Source organism: Hordeum vulgare, chromosome 4H (assembly GCF_904849725.1).
Source record: "Hordeum vulgare subsp. vulgare chromosome 4H, MorexV3_pseudomolecules_assembly, whole genome shotgun sequence".
Taxonomy (NCBI): Eukaryota; Viridiplantae; Streptophyta; class Magnoliopsida; order Poales; family Poaceae; genus Hordeum; species Hordeum vulgare.
The window spans coordinates 313,550,491-313,562,999 of record NC_058521.1 but is presented as its reverse complement, the minus strand read 5'-3'; positions in this window follow the sequence as shown (position 1 = coordinate 313,562,999).

Sequence of the window (12,509 nt, the reverse complement as noted above, 5' to 3'; positions counted from 1 at the left end):
ACATGGTTGCTACTGTCTAGAGTCAGCGCTCATAAGATGTACAACATGTGGCTTGTGTACCAATCGAGTGGACCTCTTTGTCTAGTATCGTCACGGGAAAGGCATTGATCGGGTATTTACCTCGTCTATGTTATATACCGCGAGTCGTGGATGACACGAAAGTTTCCCAGATCTCGTGGGTCCAGCGTACTTCCTCTGCAGAGTGTGAAACTATTCTAATAGCTGTGTCCACGGTCAAGGACAGTTGGGTAATCCCGCTTAAACTATGTCCAGTCATTTTCGCATAAACCAAGTGTGTGTGAGTTTAATGGTGTTAATATAAAAGAGTTGATATGACCAATTTTGGTGACTTGGCATATCGGTGAACCCGGAGAGTTCAGCCCATAACAGATATATTGATATCTCTAACCTGTTATTTAAAAAAAAAACTCTAGCTTATGATGCATACCCAGGAGTATGTTTATTTACAGTAAAGTTGTTATCCACCAAAGTTGTATGTTACTATTATTCTACCAAGTTGCATTGTTCATATCATGGGATGTTTGCGAGTACATTCAAAAGTACTCATTGGCTTTCCACTGGTTCTAGTATTGACCAGACATGGAAGGACCGGAGTTTGGAGAGGAGTATGTCTTCGGAGACGGCCCTACGAACTAGGATGCTTCCCAGTCAGGATGCTTGTTGGTGTAGGCTGATGGCATGGGCACCCGCTTAGCCCTAAGATTTCCGCTACTAGTTGTATTAGTGTGATTTGGCCTTATAGGCCCTATCTTGTGAACTTTACCCTTCGGTCATGTGTTGTAATAATTCGGTACTTGGATATAAGACTCTTAATATTCAGCATCTGAGTGTTCGGTGAGCATTGATCTCTGGGATCACTGAGAACGTTCATTCGGCGATCTCGACTCGCAAGTCGGGGTCCCCCCACAAAGCTGGTATCAGAGCCATCCTGACTATAGGAAGCCTTAGGTAGCATGGACGATAGCCGAGACAAGTGGTACAATTAGCATTTACACTTGAGTTTTTCTGCACCGACCAAAACTTTCTAACCCTCTCGTACAACCTTGTAGATGGCCACCGTACCTGAAATGCTTCTGGAGACAGGCTTTCCCCTACTTTTGGGAGATAGCCTCAAGAAGTGTCAAGTACGCCGGACGCTGATGACGAGATGATGTGTATACTTCTCGCCCCTCATTGGTTACCCCTAGTAGAAGGTGTAGATGTAGTCAGCAGCAAATTTCCCTTACACGAAGACTGTAAGGTTTATCGAACCAGTAGGACTCCTAGGCTCAACAAGTAGGTGTCTTCCACCCTGGCGCTTGTAGAATACGTGGACCTGCACACACAACAAATAACTTTGCTCCCAACGAGTACATAGAGGTTGTCAATCTCTCCGGCCTTGTAGTTTGCAAAGGATCAAAAGACAAGCGGGAAGGTAATAGTGATAGCAACGGAAAAGTAAATGAAAGTGGTAAATAGTTGAGGTGTAAGCAATGATGGTGATATGGACCAGAGTGACATGATTTCACTAGTGATTTATCTCTCCCAAACGACGATAAACAACTATGCTAGGGTAAACAAATCACAGTTGGGCAATTGACAGAATTATGACCGCGCCGCAATGCTAATTATGCTCCTTGATAGTTAGAGGTTCAATAGTAATGGGCATTATGATGAGACAAGTAGACCGTTTATTTATCAACATCTACTTACTAATCATCCACCTTGAGATATCTATGTAGAACATCTCTCCAGTATTAAGTTGCGAGCCCTACCCAAAGTGTAAACTCAAAGCAACGGACAATTGCATTAACGAACTATGCGTAAGGTAAACAATCCTTGCAATCTTGGTCACAAGCACCGTTGTTTTATCCCGGGTGGCAACAAGCACATCCCCTAGTCTCATGTTTATGTCACTCAAGCTAGACATCGAGGGGCCCGAACCCACAATCATGCATAACACTCCCTCTTGGAGTTAGGATCTACTAGCTAGCCAAAGCAATAAAAAGCAACAGAGAACATGCAAGAATCACTAAGAACAAAATATAAAAGGATAATCAAATATATAACTCATAAAAATCTGAACATAATCTCATAATCCATCGTATCCCAACAAACCGAGCATAGCAATAGCAAGAGAATTACATAGATGGCTTGATCATGTAGGGCAGCTCACAAGCACTAACCATTGAAGCACAAAATTGGAGAGAAGACATCACATAGCTACTGGTCATGAACTCATGGTCCAAAGGAAAATACTCACGGCACATCCAAGAGGCGTCCATGGTCGTGGAGAAGCTCCCAGAGGTCAATCCTCCCTCTGGCAGGGTGCCAGGAAGAGGTCTCCTGACGCTCCCGATCTCGGAAGCGCTCGGGCGGCGGAACAATGGAGAAATTCGCGATTCCAGAAACTTTGTGAGGGTTTCCTGAAGGAACACTAAATATAGACCAAAGGAGGGCACCAGAGGAGGTGGGGTCCACCCAGGCGACCTCCTGGCAGGCCTGTCCGCGCCAGCAGGCTGCCTGGGAGGCCCCTGGCCCCCTCTAGCCCTCCTTCAGTGATCCCGAAGCAACTGTTTTGCTGATTTTTTTTATATATTTTTCGGGATTCTTTCGGGCTTCGGAAAATTGGGTAAAAGCCCGTGTAAAAAGACATCAGCACACATAAACTAGCACTGGGTGCACTGAGTTAGTAGGTTAGTCCAAATATGTCACACTCTGTTTTCACTATCACTTTTTCTGTAATTCAAAAATCTGAGTTTACTTAAACTTTTTCAAAACTAATGTTGTAAGTGCCATGATTGTCACTGTATGCTTGTATGCTTGATCATGTGATATCACAAACCACATTTCCCATGACTTAATTATTTTCAAAACCCTTTTTATTGTTTCTGGTTAAAGTAAAACTCTGATTTGGGATTGCACTACAAGTCCTTGATGGCAAGAAGTGTTCTCACCCATAGTTGGTGATCTGGTTCTAACACCATTTTAGTGCACCAAAACCACAGAATAATTATTTTATAAATTATTTCCTAATTTATTTGCATGTCCATTTCTGAGGCCAGAAATGGTATTCCTATATGGAAAAATACTTTTCTTCCTTAGAAAAATCTGAGAAAATTTGGAGATGATCACAAGGACATATATTTTTCATACATAAGATTTTCAACCCCTATTTATATTATTATTATTTGAGTAAAACCCTAAAAACCCTTTGTGTCTGTTTTGACCTTTTGAAATATTTCCAAAGGAAGTATTCTCAATAAATTCCTAGAAAATTCCAGTGGTATCCCAAAGCCATATTTGGTGCCCACATAAAATTTCACCTAGATCCAAGATGATTAAGGGCACCAAATAGTTGCAAAACCCCTTCTGTCCAGATTGAAGTTAGAGCAACTGTACATAGAAAAGTTTGTCCAATGAAGTTGAAACTTTGCAGGAGTGCCTAAGACCTCAAATGAGGGCTCCATACCAAAAATGGGATTTGTGGGACTTAATTTAAACACATTCTGTTTGGAAGGAACAGATCTGGTCATTTGGTGATGTTTTCAAGTTTACAAAGCTCAACTTGTCAAATGGAGCTCAAACTTGGTGAAACCCCTAGTTTTAGCACCAAACCCAACCCTGTTAAGTTGCAGAACCAGTGGTGGGGTGCAACCACCCCAAACCACTGTCAAGCACCTTCTGACAGATGGGTAAAACCCTCCTATCCTTAGCTAAACCCCAACCCTTTCTCCCAAATTCTCAGATTAGGTGGACAACATGAATGCCAAGCCCCAGTCAACTGGCCCCTCTCTGGTTCAAAGAAGAAATACCAAAAACCCCAATCTAACTTTCAGCTCAAGGCTGACAACACCTGTTTTCCTTGTCCCCCTTGACCAACCGAAGCTCCCACGGGTCTCCTACGGCTAGGCATCTCTCAGCCAGTGCCCAGGACATGCTAGACACAACCAAGGAACGCCAGAGCATGCCAGCATGTCATGGCATGGAAAAGCTGCGCTCTGGGCGCGCTACAGAGTGTTGGGGAACGTCGCATGGGAAACAAAAATTTTCCTACGCGCACGAAGACCTATTATGGTGATGTCCATCTACGAGAGGGGATGAGTGATCTACATACCCTTGTAGATCGTACAACAGAAGAGTTAGAGAACGCGGTTGATGTAGTGGAACGTCCTCACGTCCCACGATCCGCCCCGCGAACAATCCCGCGATCAGTCCCACGATCTAGTACCGAACGGACGCCACCTCCGCGTTCAGCACACGTACAGCTCGACGATGATCTCGGCCTTCTTGATCCAGCAAGAGAGACGGAGAGGTAGAAGAGTTCTCCGGCAGCGTGACGGCGCTCCGGAGGTTGGTGATGACCTTGTCTCAGCAGGGCTCAGCCCGAGCTCCGCAGAAACGCGATCTAGATGAAAAACCGTGGAGGTATGTGGTCGGGCAGCCGTGAGAAAGTCGTCTCAAATCAGCCCTAATTGCTCCATATATATAGGAGGTGGGAGGGGGGGCCTTGCCTTGGGGTCCAAGGACCCCCAAGGAGTCGGCCGAGCCAAGGGGGAGGACTCTCCCCCCCAAACCGAGTTGGACTAGGTTTGGTGGGAGGGAGTCATCCTCCCTTCCCACCTCCTCCCTCTTTTTTTTTTCCTTTTCCTTTGATTTCTTATCCTTGGCGTATAGGCCCCTTTGGGGCTGTCCCACCAGCCCACTAAGGGCTGGTGTGTCTCCCCAAAGCCTATGGGCTTTCCCGGGGTGGGTTGCCCCCCCCGGTGAACTCCCGGAACCCATTCGTCATTCCCGGTACATTCCCGGTAACTCCGAAAACCTTCCGGTAATCAAATGAGGTCATCCTATATATCAATCTTCGTTTCCGGACCATTCCGGAAACCCTCGTGACGTCCATGATCTCATCCAGGACTCCGAAAAACATTCGGTAACCAACCATATAACTCAAATACGCATAAAACAACGTCGAACCTTAAGTGTGCAGATCCTGCGGGTTCGAGAACTATGTAGACCTCACCCGAGAGACTCCTCGGTCAATATCCAATAGCGGGACCTGGATGCCCATATTGGATCCTACATTTTCTACGAAGATCTTATCGTTTGAACCTCAGTGCCAAGGATTCGTATAATCCCGTATGTCATTCCCTTTGTCCTTCGGTATGTTACTTGCCCGAGATTCGATCGTCAGTATCCGCATACCTATTTCAATCTCGTTTACCGGCAAGTCTCTTTACTCGTTCCGTAATACAAGATCCTGCAACTTACACTAAGTTACATTGCTTGCAAGGCTTGTGTGTGATGTTGCATTACCGAGTCGGCCCCGAGATACCTCTCCGTCACACGGAGTGACAAATCCCAGTCTTGATCCATACTAACTCAACTAACCCCTTTGGAATACCTGTAGAGCATCTTTATAGTCACCCAGTTACGTTGCGACGTTTGATACACACAAAGCATTCCTCCGGTGTCAGTAAGTTATATGATCTCATCGTCATAGGAATAAATACTTGACACGCAGAAAACAGTAGCAACAAAATGACACGATCGACATGCTACGTCTATTAGTTTGGGTCTAGTCCATCACGTGATTCTCCCAATGACGTGATCTAGTTATCAAGCTACAACACCTTGTTCATAATCAGAAGACACTGACTATCATTGATCAACTTGCTAGCCAACTAGAGGCATGCTAGGGACGGTGTTTTGTCTATGTATCCACACATGTAAATGAGTCTTCATTCAGTACAATTATAGCATGGATAATAAACTATTATCTTGATACAGGAATTATAATAATAACTATACATTTATTATTGCCTCTAGGGCATAATTCCAACGGTCTCCCACTTGCACTAGAGTCAATAATCTAGCCCTCACATCACCATGTGAATTACATTGTAATAAATCTAACACCCATACAGTTCTGGTGTCGATCATGTTTTGGCCGTGGAAGAGGTTTAGTCAGCGGGTCTGCTACATTCAGATCCGTGTGCACTTTGCATATATTTACGTCCTCCTCCTCGACGTAGTCGCGGATGAGGTTGAAGTGTCGTTTGATGTGTCTGGTCTTCTTGTGAAACCTTGGTTCCTTTGCTAAGGCAATGGCACCAGTGTTGTCACAGAACAAGGTTATTGGATCCAGTGCACTTGGCACCACTCCAAGATCCGTCATGAACTGCTTCATCCAGACACCCTCCTTAGCCGCCTCCGAGGCAGCCATGTACTCCGCTTCACATGTAGAATCTGCTACGACGCTTTGCTTGGAACTGCACCACCTTACTGCACCCCATTAAGAATAAATACGTATCCGGTTTGCGACTTAGAGTCATCCGGATCTGTGTCAAAGCTTGCATCGACGTAACCTTTTACGGCGAGCTCTTCGTCACCTCCATACACGAGAAACATCTCCTTACTCCTTTTCAGGTACTTCAGGATATTCTTGACCGCTGTCCAGTGATCCACTCCTGGATTACTCTGGAACCTACCTGCCATACTTATGGCCAGGCTAACATCCGGTCTAGTGCACAACATCGCATACATGATAGAACCTATGGCTGAAGCATAGGGGACGGAGCGCATATGCTCTCTATCTTCATCAGTTGCTGGGCACTGAGTCTTACTCAATCTCGTACCTTGTAACACTGGCAAGAACCCTTTCTTGGACTGTTCCATTTTGAACCTCTTCAAAACTTTATCAAGGTATGTGCTTTGTGAATGTCCTATCAGGCGTTTTGATCTATCCCTATAGATCTTAATGCCTAGAATGTAAGCAGCTTCTCCTAGGTCCTTCATAGAGAAACTTTTATTCAAGTAACCTTTTATGCTCTCCAAAAGCTCTACGTTGTTTCCAATCAGTAATATGTCATCTACATATAATATTAGAAACGCCACAGAGCTCCCACTCACTTTCTTGTAAATACAAGATTCTCCAACCACTTGTATAAACCCAAATGCTTTGATCACCTCATCAAAGCATTTGTTCCAACTCCGAGATGCTTGCACCAGTCCATAAATGGATCGCTGGAGCTTGCACACCTTGTTAGCACTTTTAGGATCGAAAAAACCTTCGGGTTGCATCATATACAACTCTTCCTTAAGGAAACCGTTAAGGAACGCCGTTTTGACATCCATCTGCCAGATTTCATAATCGAAAAATGCAGCTATTGCTAACATGATTCTGACGGACTTAAGCATTGCCACAGGAGAGAAAGTCTCATCGTAGTCAATTCCTGGAACTTGTGAAAAACCCTTTGCCACAAGTCGAGCTTTATAAACGGTCACATTACCGTCAGCGTCCGTCTTCTTCTTAAAGATCCATTTGTTCTGAATAGCCTTGCGGCCCTCAGGTAGTATCTCCAAAGTCCACACTTTGTTCTCATACATGGATCCTATCTCGGATTTCTTGGCTTCTAGCCATTTGTTGGAATCTGGGCCCACCATTGCTTCTTCATAATTTGCAGGTTTATTGTTGTCTAACAACATGATTGATAAGACGGGATTACCTACCACTCTGGAGCAGCGCGTGATCTCGTCGACCTGCGTGGTTCAACAGAAACTCGAACTGGAGTTTCATGATCATCATCATTAACTTCCTCCTCAGTCGGCGTCGCAATGACAGAGGTTTCCCCTTGCCCTACGCCACCATCCAGAGGGATGAGAGGTTCGACAACCTAGTCAAGTTCTATCTTCCTCCCACTCAATTCTCTCGAGAGAAAATCCTTCTCGAGAAAAGTTCCGTTCTTAGCAACAAACACTTTGCCCTCGGATTTGAGATAGAAGGTGTACCCAACTGTCTCTTTTGGGTAACCTATGAAGACGCATTTTTCCGCTTTGGGTTCCAGCTTTTCAGGCTGAAGCTTTTTGACATAAGCATCACATCCCCAAACTTTAAGAAACGACAACTTTGGCCTTTTGCCATACCACAGTTCGTATGGTGTCGTCTCAACGGATTTTGATGGTGTCCTATTTAAAGTGAATGCAGCTGTTTCTAATGCATAACCCCAAAATGATAACGGCAAATCAGTAAGAGACATCATAGATCGCACCATCTCTAACAAAGTACGATTAGGACGTTCGGACACACCATTACGCTGTGGTGTTCCAGGCGGTGTTAACTGCGAAACAATTCCACATTGTCTTAAGTGAGCACCAAACTCGAAACTCAGATATTCACCCCCACGATCAAACCGCAGGAACTTGATCTTCTTGTTACGATGATTTTCCACTTCACTCTGAAATTGCTTGAACTTTTCAAATGTTTCAGACTTGTGCTTCATCAAGTAGACATAACCATATCTACTCAAATCGTCAGTGAAGGTGAGAAAATAACGATATCCGCCGCGTGCCTCTACGCTCATTGGACCACACACATCGGTATGTATGATTTCCAACAAGTCACTTGCACGCTCCATTGTTCCGGAGAACGGAGTTTTAGTCATCTTGCCCATGAGGCATGGTTCGCACGTGTCAAGTGAATCAAAGTCAAGTGACTCCAAAAGTCCATCAGCATGGAGTTTCTTCATGCGCTTTACACCAATATGACCCAAGCGGCACTGCCACAAAAATATGGCGCTATCATTGTTTACTCTAACTCTTTTGGTCTCAATGTTATGTATATGCGTATCGCTATCAAGATTCAATATGAACAATCCTCTCACATTCGGTGCATGACCATAAAAGATGTTACTCATAGAAATAGAACAACCATTATTCTCAGACTTAAAAGAGTAACCGTCTCGCAATAAACAAGATCCAGATATAATGTTCATGCTCAACGCAGGCACTAAATAACAATGATTTAAGTTCATCACTAATCCCGATGGTAGCTGAAGTGACACTGTGCCGACGGCGATTGCATCAACCTTGGAACCATTTCCTACGCGCATCGTCACTTCGTCTTTCGCCAGCCTTCGTCTATTCCGCAGTTCCTGCTTCGAGTTGCAAATATGAGCAACAGAACCGGTATCAAATACCCAGGCACTACTACGAGAGCCGGTTAAGTACACATCAATAACATGTATATCAAATATACCTAATTTTTCTTTGCCCGCCTTCTTATCTGCCAGATACTTGGGGCAATTGCGCTTCCAGTGACCCATACCCTTGCAATAGAAGCACTCTGTTTCAGGCTTAGGTCCAGCTTTGGGTTTCTTCGTCGGATTGGCAACAGGCTTGCCGCTCTTCTTCGAATTACCCTTCTTGCCTTTGCCGTTTCTCTTGAAACTAGTGGTCTTATTCACCATCAACACTTGATGCTCTTTACGGAGTTCAGACTCTGCGACTTTCAGCATCGCAAACAACACGCCGGGAGACTTGTTCATCCCTTGCATGTTGTAGTTCAACACAAAGCCTTTATAGCTTGGCGGCAGTGATTGAAGGATTCTGTCAGTGATAGCTTCTTGCGGGAATTCAATCCCCAGCTCAGCTAGACGGTTTGAGTAGACAGACATTTTGAGCACATGTTCACTGACAGACGAGTTCTCCTCCATCTTGCAAGCATAGAATTTATCGGAGGTCTCATACCTCTCGATCCGGGCGTTCTTCTGAAAGATAAACTTCAACTCCTGGAACATCTCAAATGCTCCATGACGCTCAAAGCGACGTTGAAGTCCCGGTTCTAAGCCATACAAGACTGCACATTGAACTATTGAGTAGTCCTCCTTACGTGCTAACCAAGCGTTCTTAACATCCTGATCAGCCGTAGCGGGTGGTTCATCTCCTAGCGCAGCATTAAGGACATAATCCTTCTTCCCAGCTTGTAAGATTAGCTTAAGATTACTAGCCCAGTCTACAAAGTTGCTTCCATCATCTTTCAACTTAGCTTTCTCTAGGAACGTATTAAAATTCAGGATGACTGTCGCGTGAGCCATGATCTACAACACAAATATATTCAAAGTGGACATAGACTATGTTCACGATAATTAGAGTTCAACTTAATCAAATTATATGCTAAACTCCCACTCAAAAAGTACATCTCTCTAGTCATTTGAGTGGTTCATGATCCACTTACACTATCCCAAGTCCGATCATCACGTGAGTCGAGAGTAGTTTCAGTGGTAAGCATCCCTATGCTAATCATATCAACTATATGATTCATGATCGACCTTTCAGTCTCATGTGTTCCGAGGCCATGTCTGCACATGCTAGGCTCGTCAAGCTTAACCCGAGTGTTCCGCGTGCGCAACTGTTTTGCACCCGTTGTATGTGAACGTTGAGTCTATCACACCCGATCATCATGTGGTGTCTCGAAACGACGAACTGTAGCAACGGTGCACAGTCGGGGAGAACACAATTTCGTCTTGAAATTTTAGTGAGAGATCACCTCATAATGCTACCGTCGTTCTAAGCAAAATAAGGTGCATAAAAGGATTAACATCACATGCAATTCATAAGTGACATGATATGGCCATCATCACGTGCTTCTTGATCTCCATCACCAAAGCACCGGCACGATCTTCTTGTCACCGGCGCCACACCATGATCATCCATCAACGTGTTGCCATCGGGGTTGTCGTGCTACTTATGCTATTACTACTAAAGCTACATCCTAGCAAAATAGTAAACGCATCTGCAAGCACAAACGTTAGTATAAAGACAACCCTATGGCTCCTGCCGGTTGCCGTACCATCGACGTGCAAGTCGATATTTCTATTACAACATGATCATCTCATACATCCAATATATCAGATCACATCGTTGGCCATATCACATCACAATCATACCCTCCAAAAACAAGTTAGACGTCCTCTAATTTTGTTGTTGCATGTTTTACGTGGTGACCAAGGGTATCTAGTAGGATTGCATCTTACTTACGCAAACACCACAACGGAGATCTATGAGTTGCTATTTAACCTCATCCAAGGACCTCCTCAGTCAAATCCGATTCAACTAAAGTTGGAGAAACCGTCACTTGCCAGTCATCTTTGAGCAAAGGGGGTTACTCGTAACGATGAAACCAGTCTCTCGTAAGCGTACGAGTAATGTCGGTCCAAGCCGCTTCAATCCAACAATACCGCGGAATCAAGAAAAGACTAAGGAGGGAAGCAAAACGCACATCACCACCCACAAAAACTTTAGTGTTCTACTCGAGAAGACATCTACGCATGAACCTAGCTCATGATGCCACTGTTGGGAAACTTCGCATGGGAAACAAAAATTTTCCTACGCGCACGAAGACCTATCATGGTGATGTCCATCTACGAGAGGGGATGAGTGATCTACATACTCTTGTAGATCGTACAACAGAAGCGTTAGAGAACGCGGTTGATGTAGTGGAACGTCCTCACGTCCCTCGATCCGCCCCGCGAACAATCCCGCGATCAGTCCCACGATCTAGTACCGAACGGACGGCACCTCCGCGTTCAGCACACGTACAACTCGACGATGATCTCGGCCTTCTTGATCCAGCAAGAGAGACGGAGAGGTAGAAGAGTTCTCCGGCAGTGTGACGGCGCTCTGGAGGTTGGTGATGACCTTGTCTCAGCAGGGCTCCGCCCGAGCTCCGCAGAAACGCGATCTAGAGGAAAAACCGTGGAGGTATGTGGTCGGGCAGCCGTGAGAAAGTCGTCTCAAATCAGCCCTAATTGCTCCATATATATAGGAGGAGGGAGGGGGGGCCTTGCCTTGGGGTCCAAGGACCCCCAAGGAGTCGGCCGAGCCAAGGGGGAGGACTCTCCCCCCAAACCGAGTTGGACTAGGTTTGGTGGGAGGGAGTCCTCCTCCCTTCCCACCTCCTCCCTCTTTTTTTTCCTTTTCCTTTGATTTCTTATCCTTGGCGCATAGGCCCCTTTGGGGCTGTCCCACCAGCCCACTAAGGGATGGTGTGTCTCCCCAAAGCCTATGGGCTTCCCCAGGGTGGGTTGCCCCCCCGGTGAACTCCCGAAACCCATTCGTCATTCCCGGTACATTCCCGGTAACTCCGAAAACCTTCCGGTAATCAAATGAGGTCATCCTATATATCAATCTTCGTTTCCGGACCATTCCAGAAACCCTTGTGATGTCCGTGATCTCATCCGGGACTCCGAACAACATTCGGTAACCAACCATATAACTCAAATACGCATAAAACAACGTCGAACCTTAAGTGTGCAGACCCTGCGGGTTCGAGAACTATGTAGACATGACCCGAGAGACTCCTCGGTCAATATCCAATAGCGGGACCTGGATGCCCATATTGGATCCTACATTTTCTACGAAGATCTTATCGTTTGAACCTCAGTGCCAAGGATTCGTATAATCCCGTATGTCATTCCCTTTGTCCTTCGGTATGTTACTTGCCCGAGATTCGATCGTCAGTATCCGCATACCTATTTCAATCTCGTTTACCAGCAAGTCTCTTTACTCGTTCCGTAATACAAGATCCCGCAACTTACACTAAGTTACATTGCTTGCAAGGCTTGTGTGTGATGTTGCATTACCGAGTGGGCCCCGAGATACCTCTCCGTCACACGGAGTGACAAATCCCAGTCTTGATCCATACTAACTCAACTAGCACCTTCGGAGATACC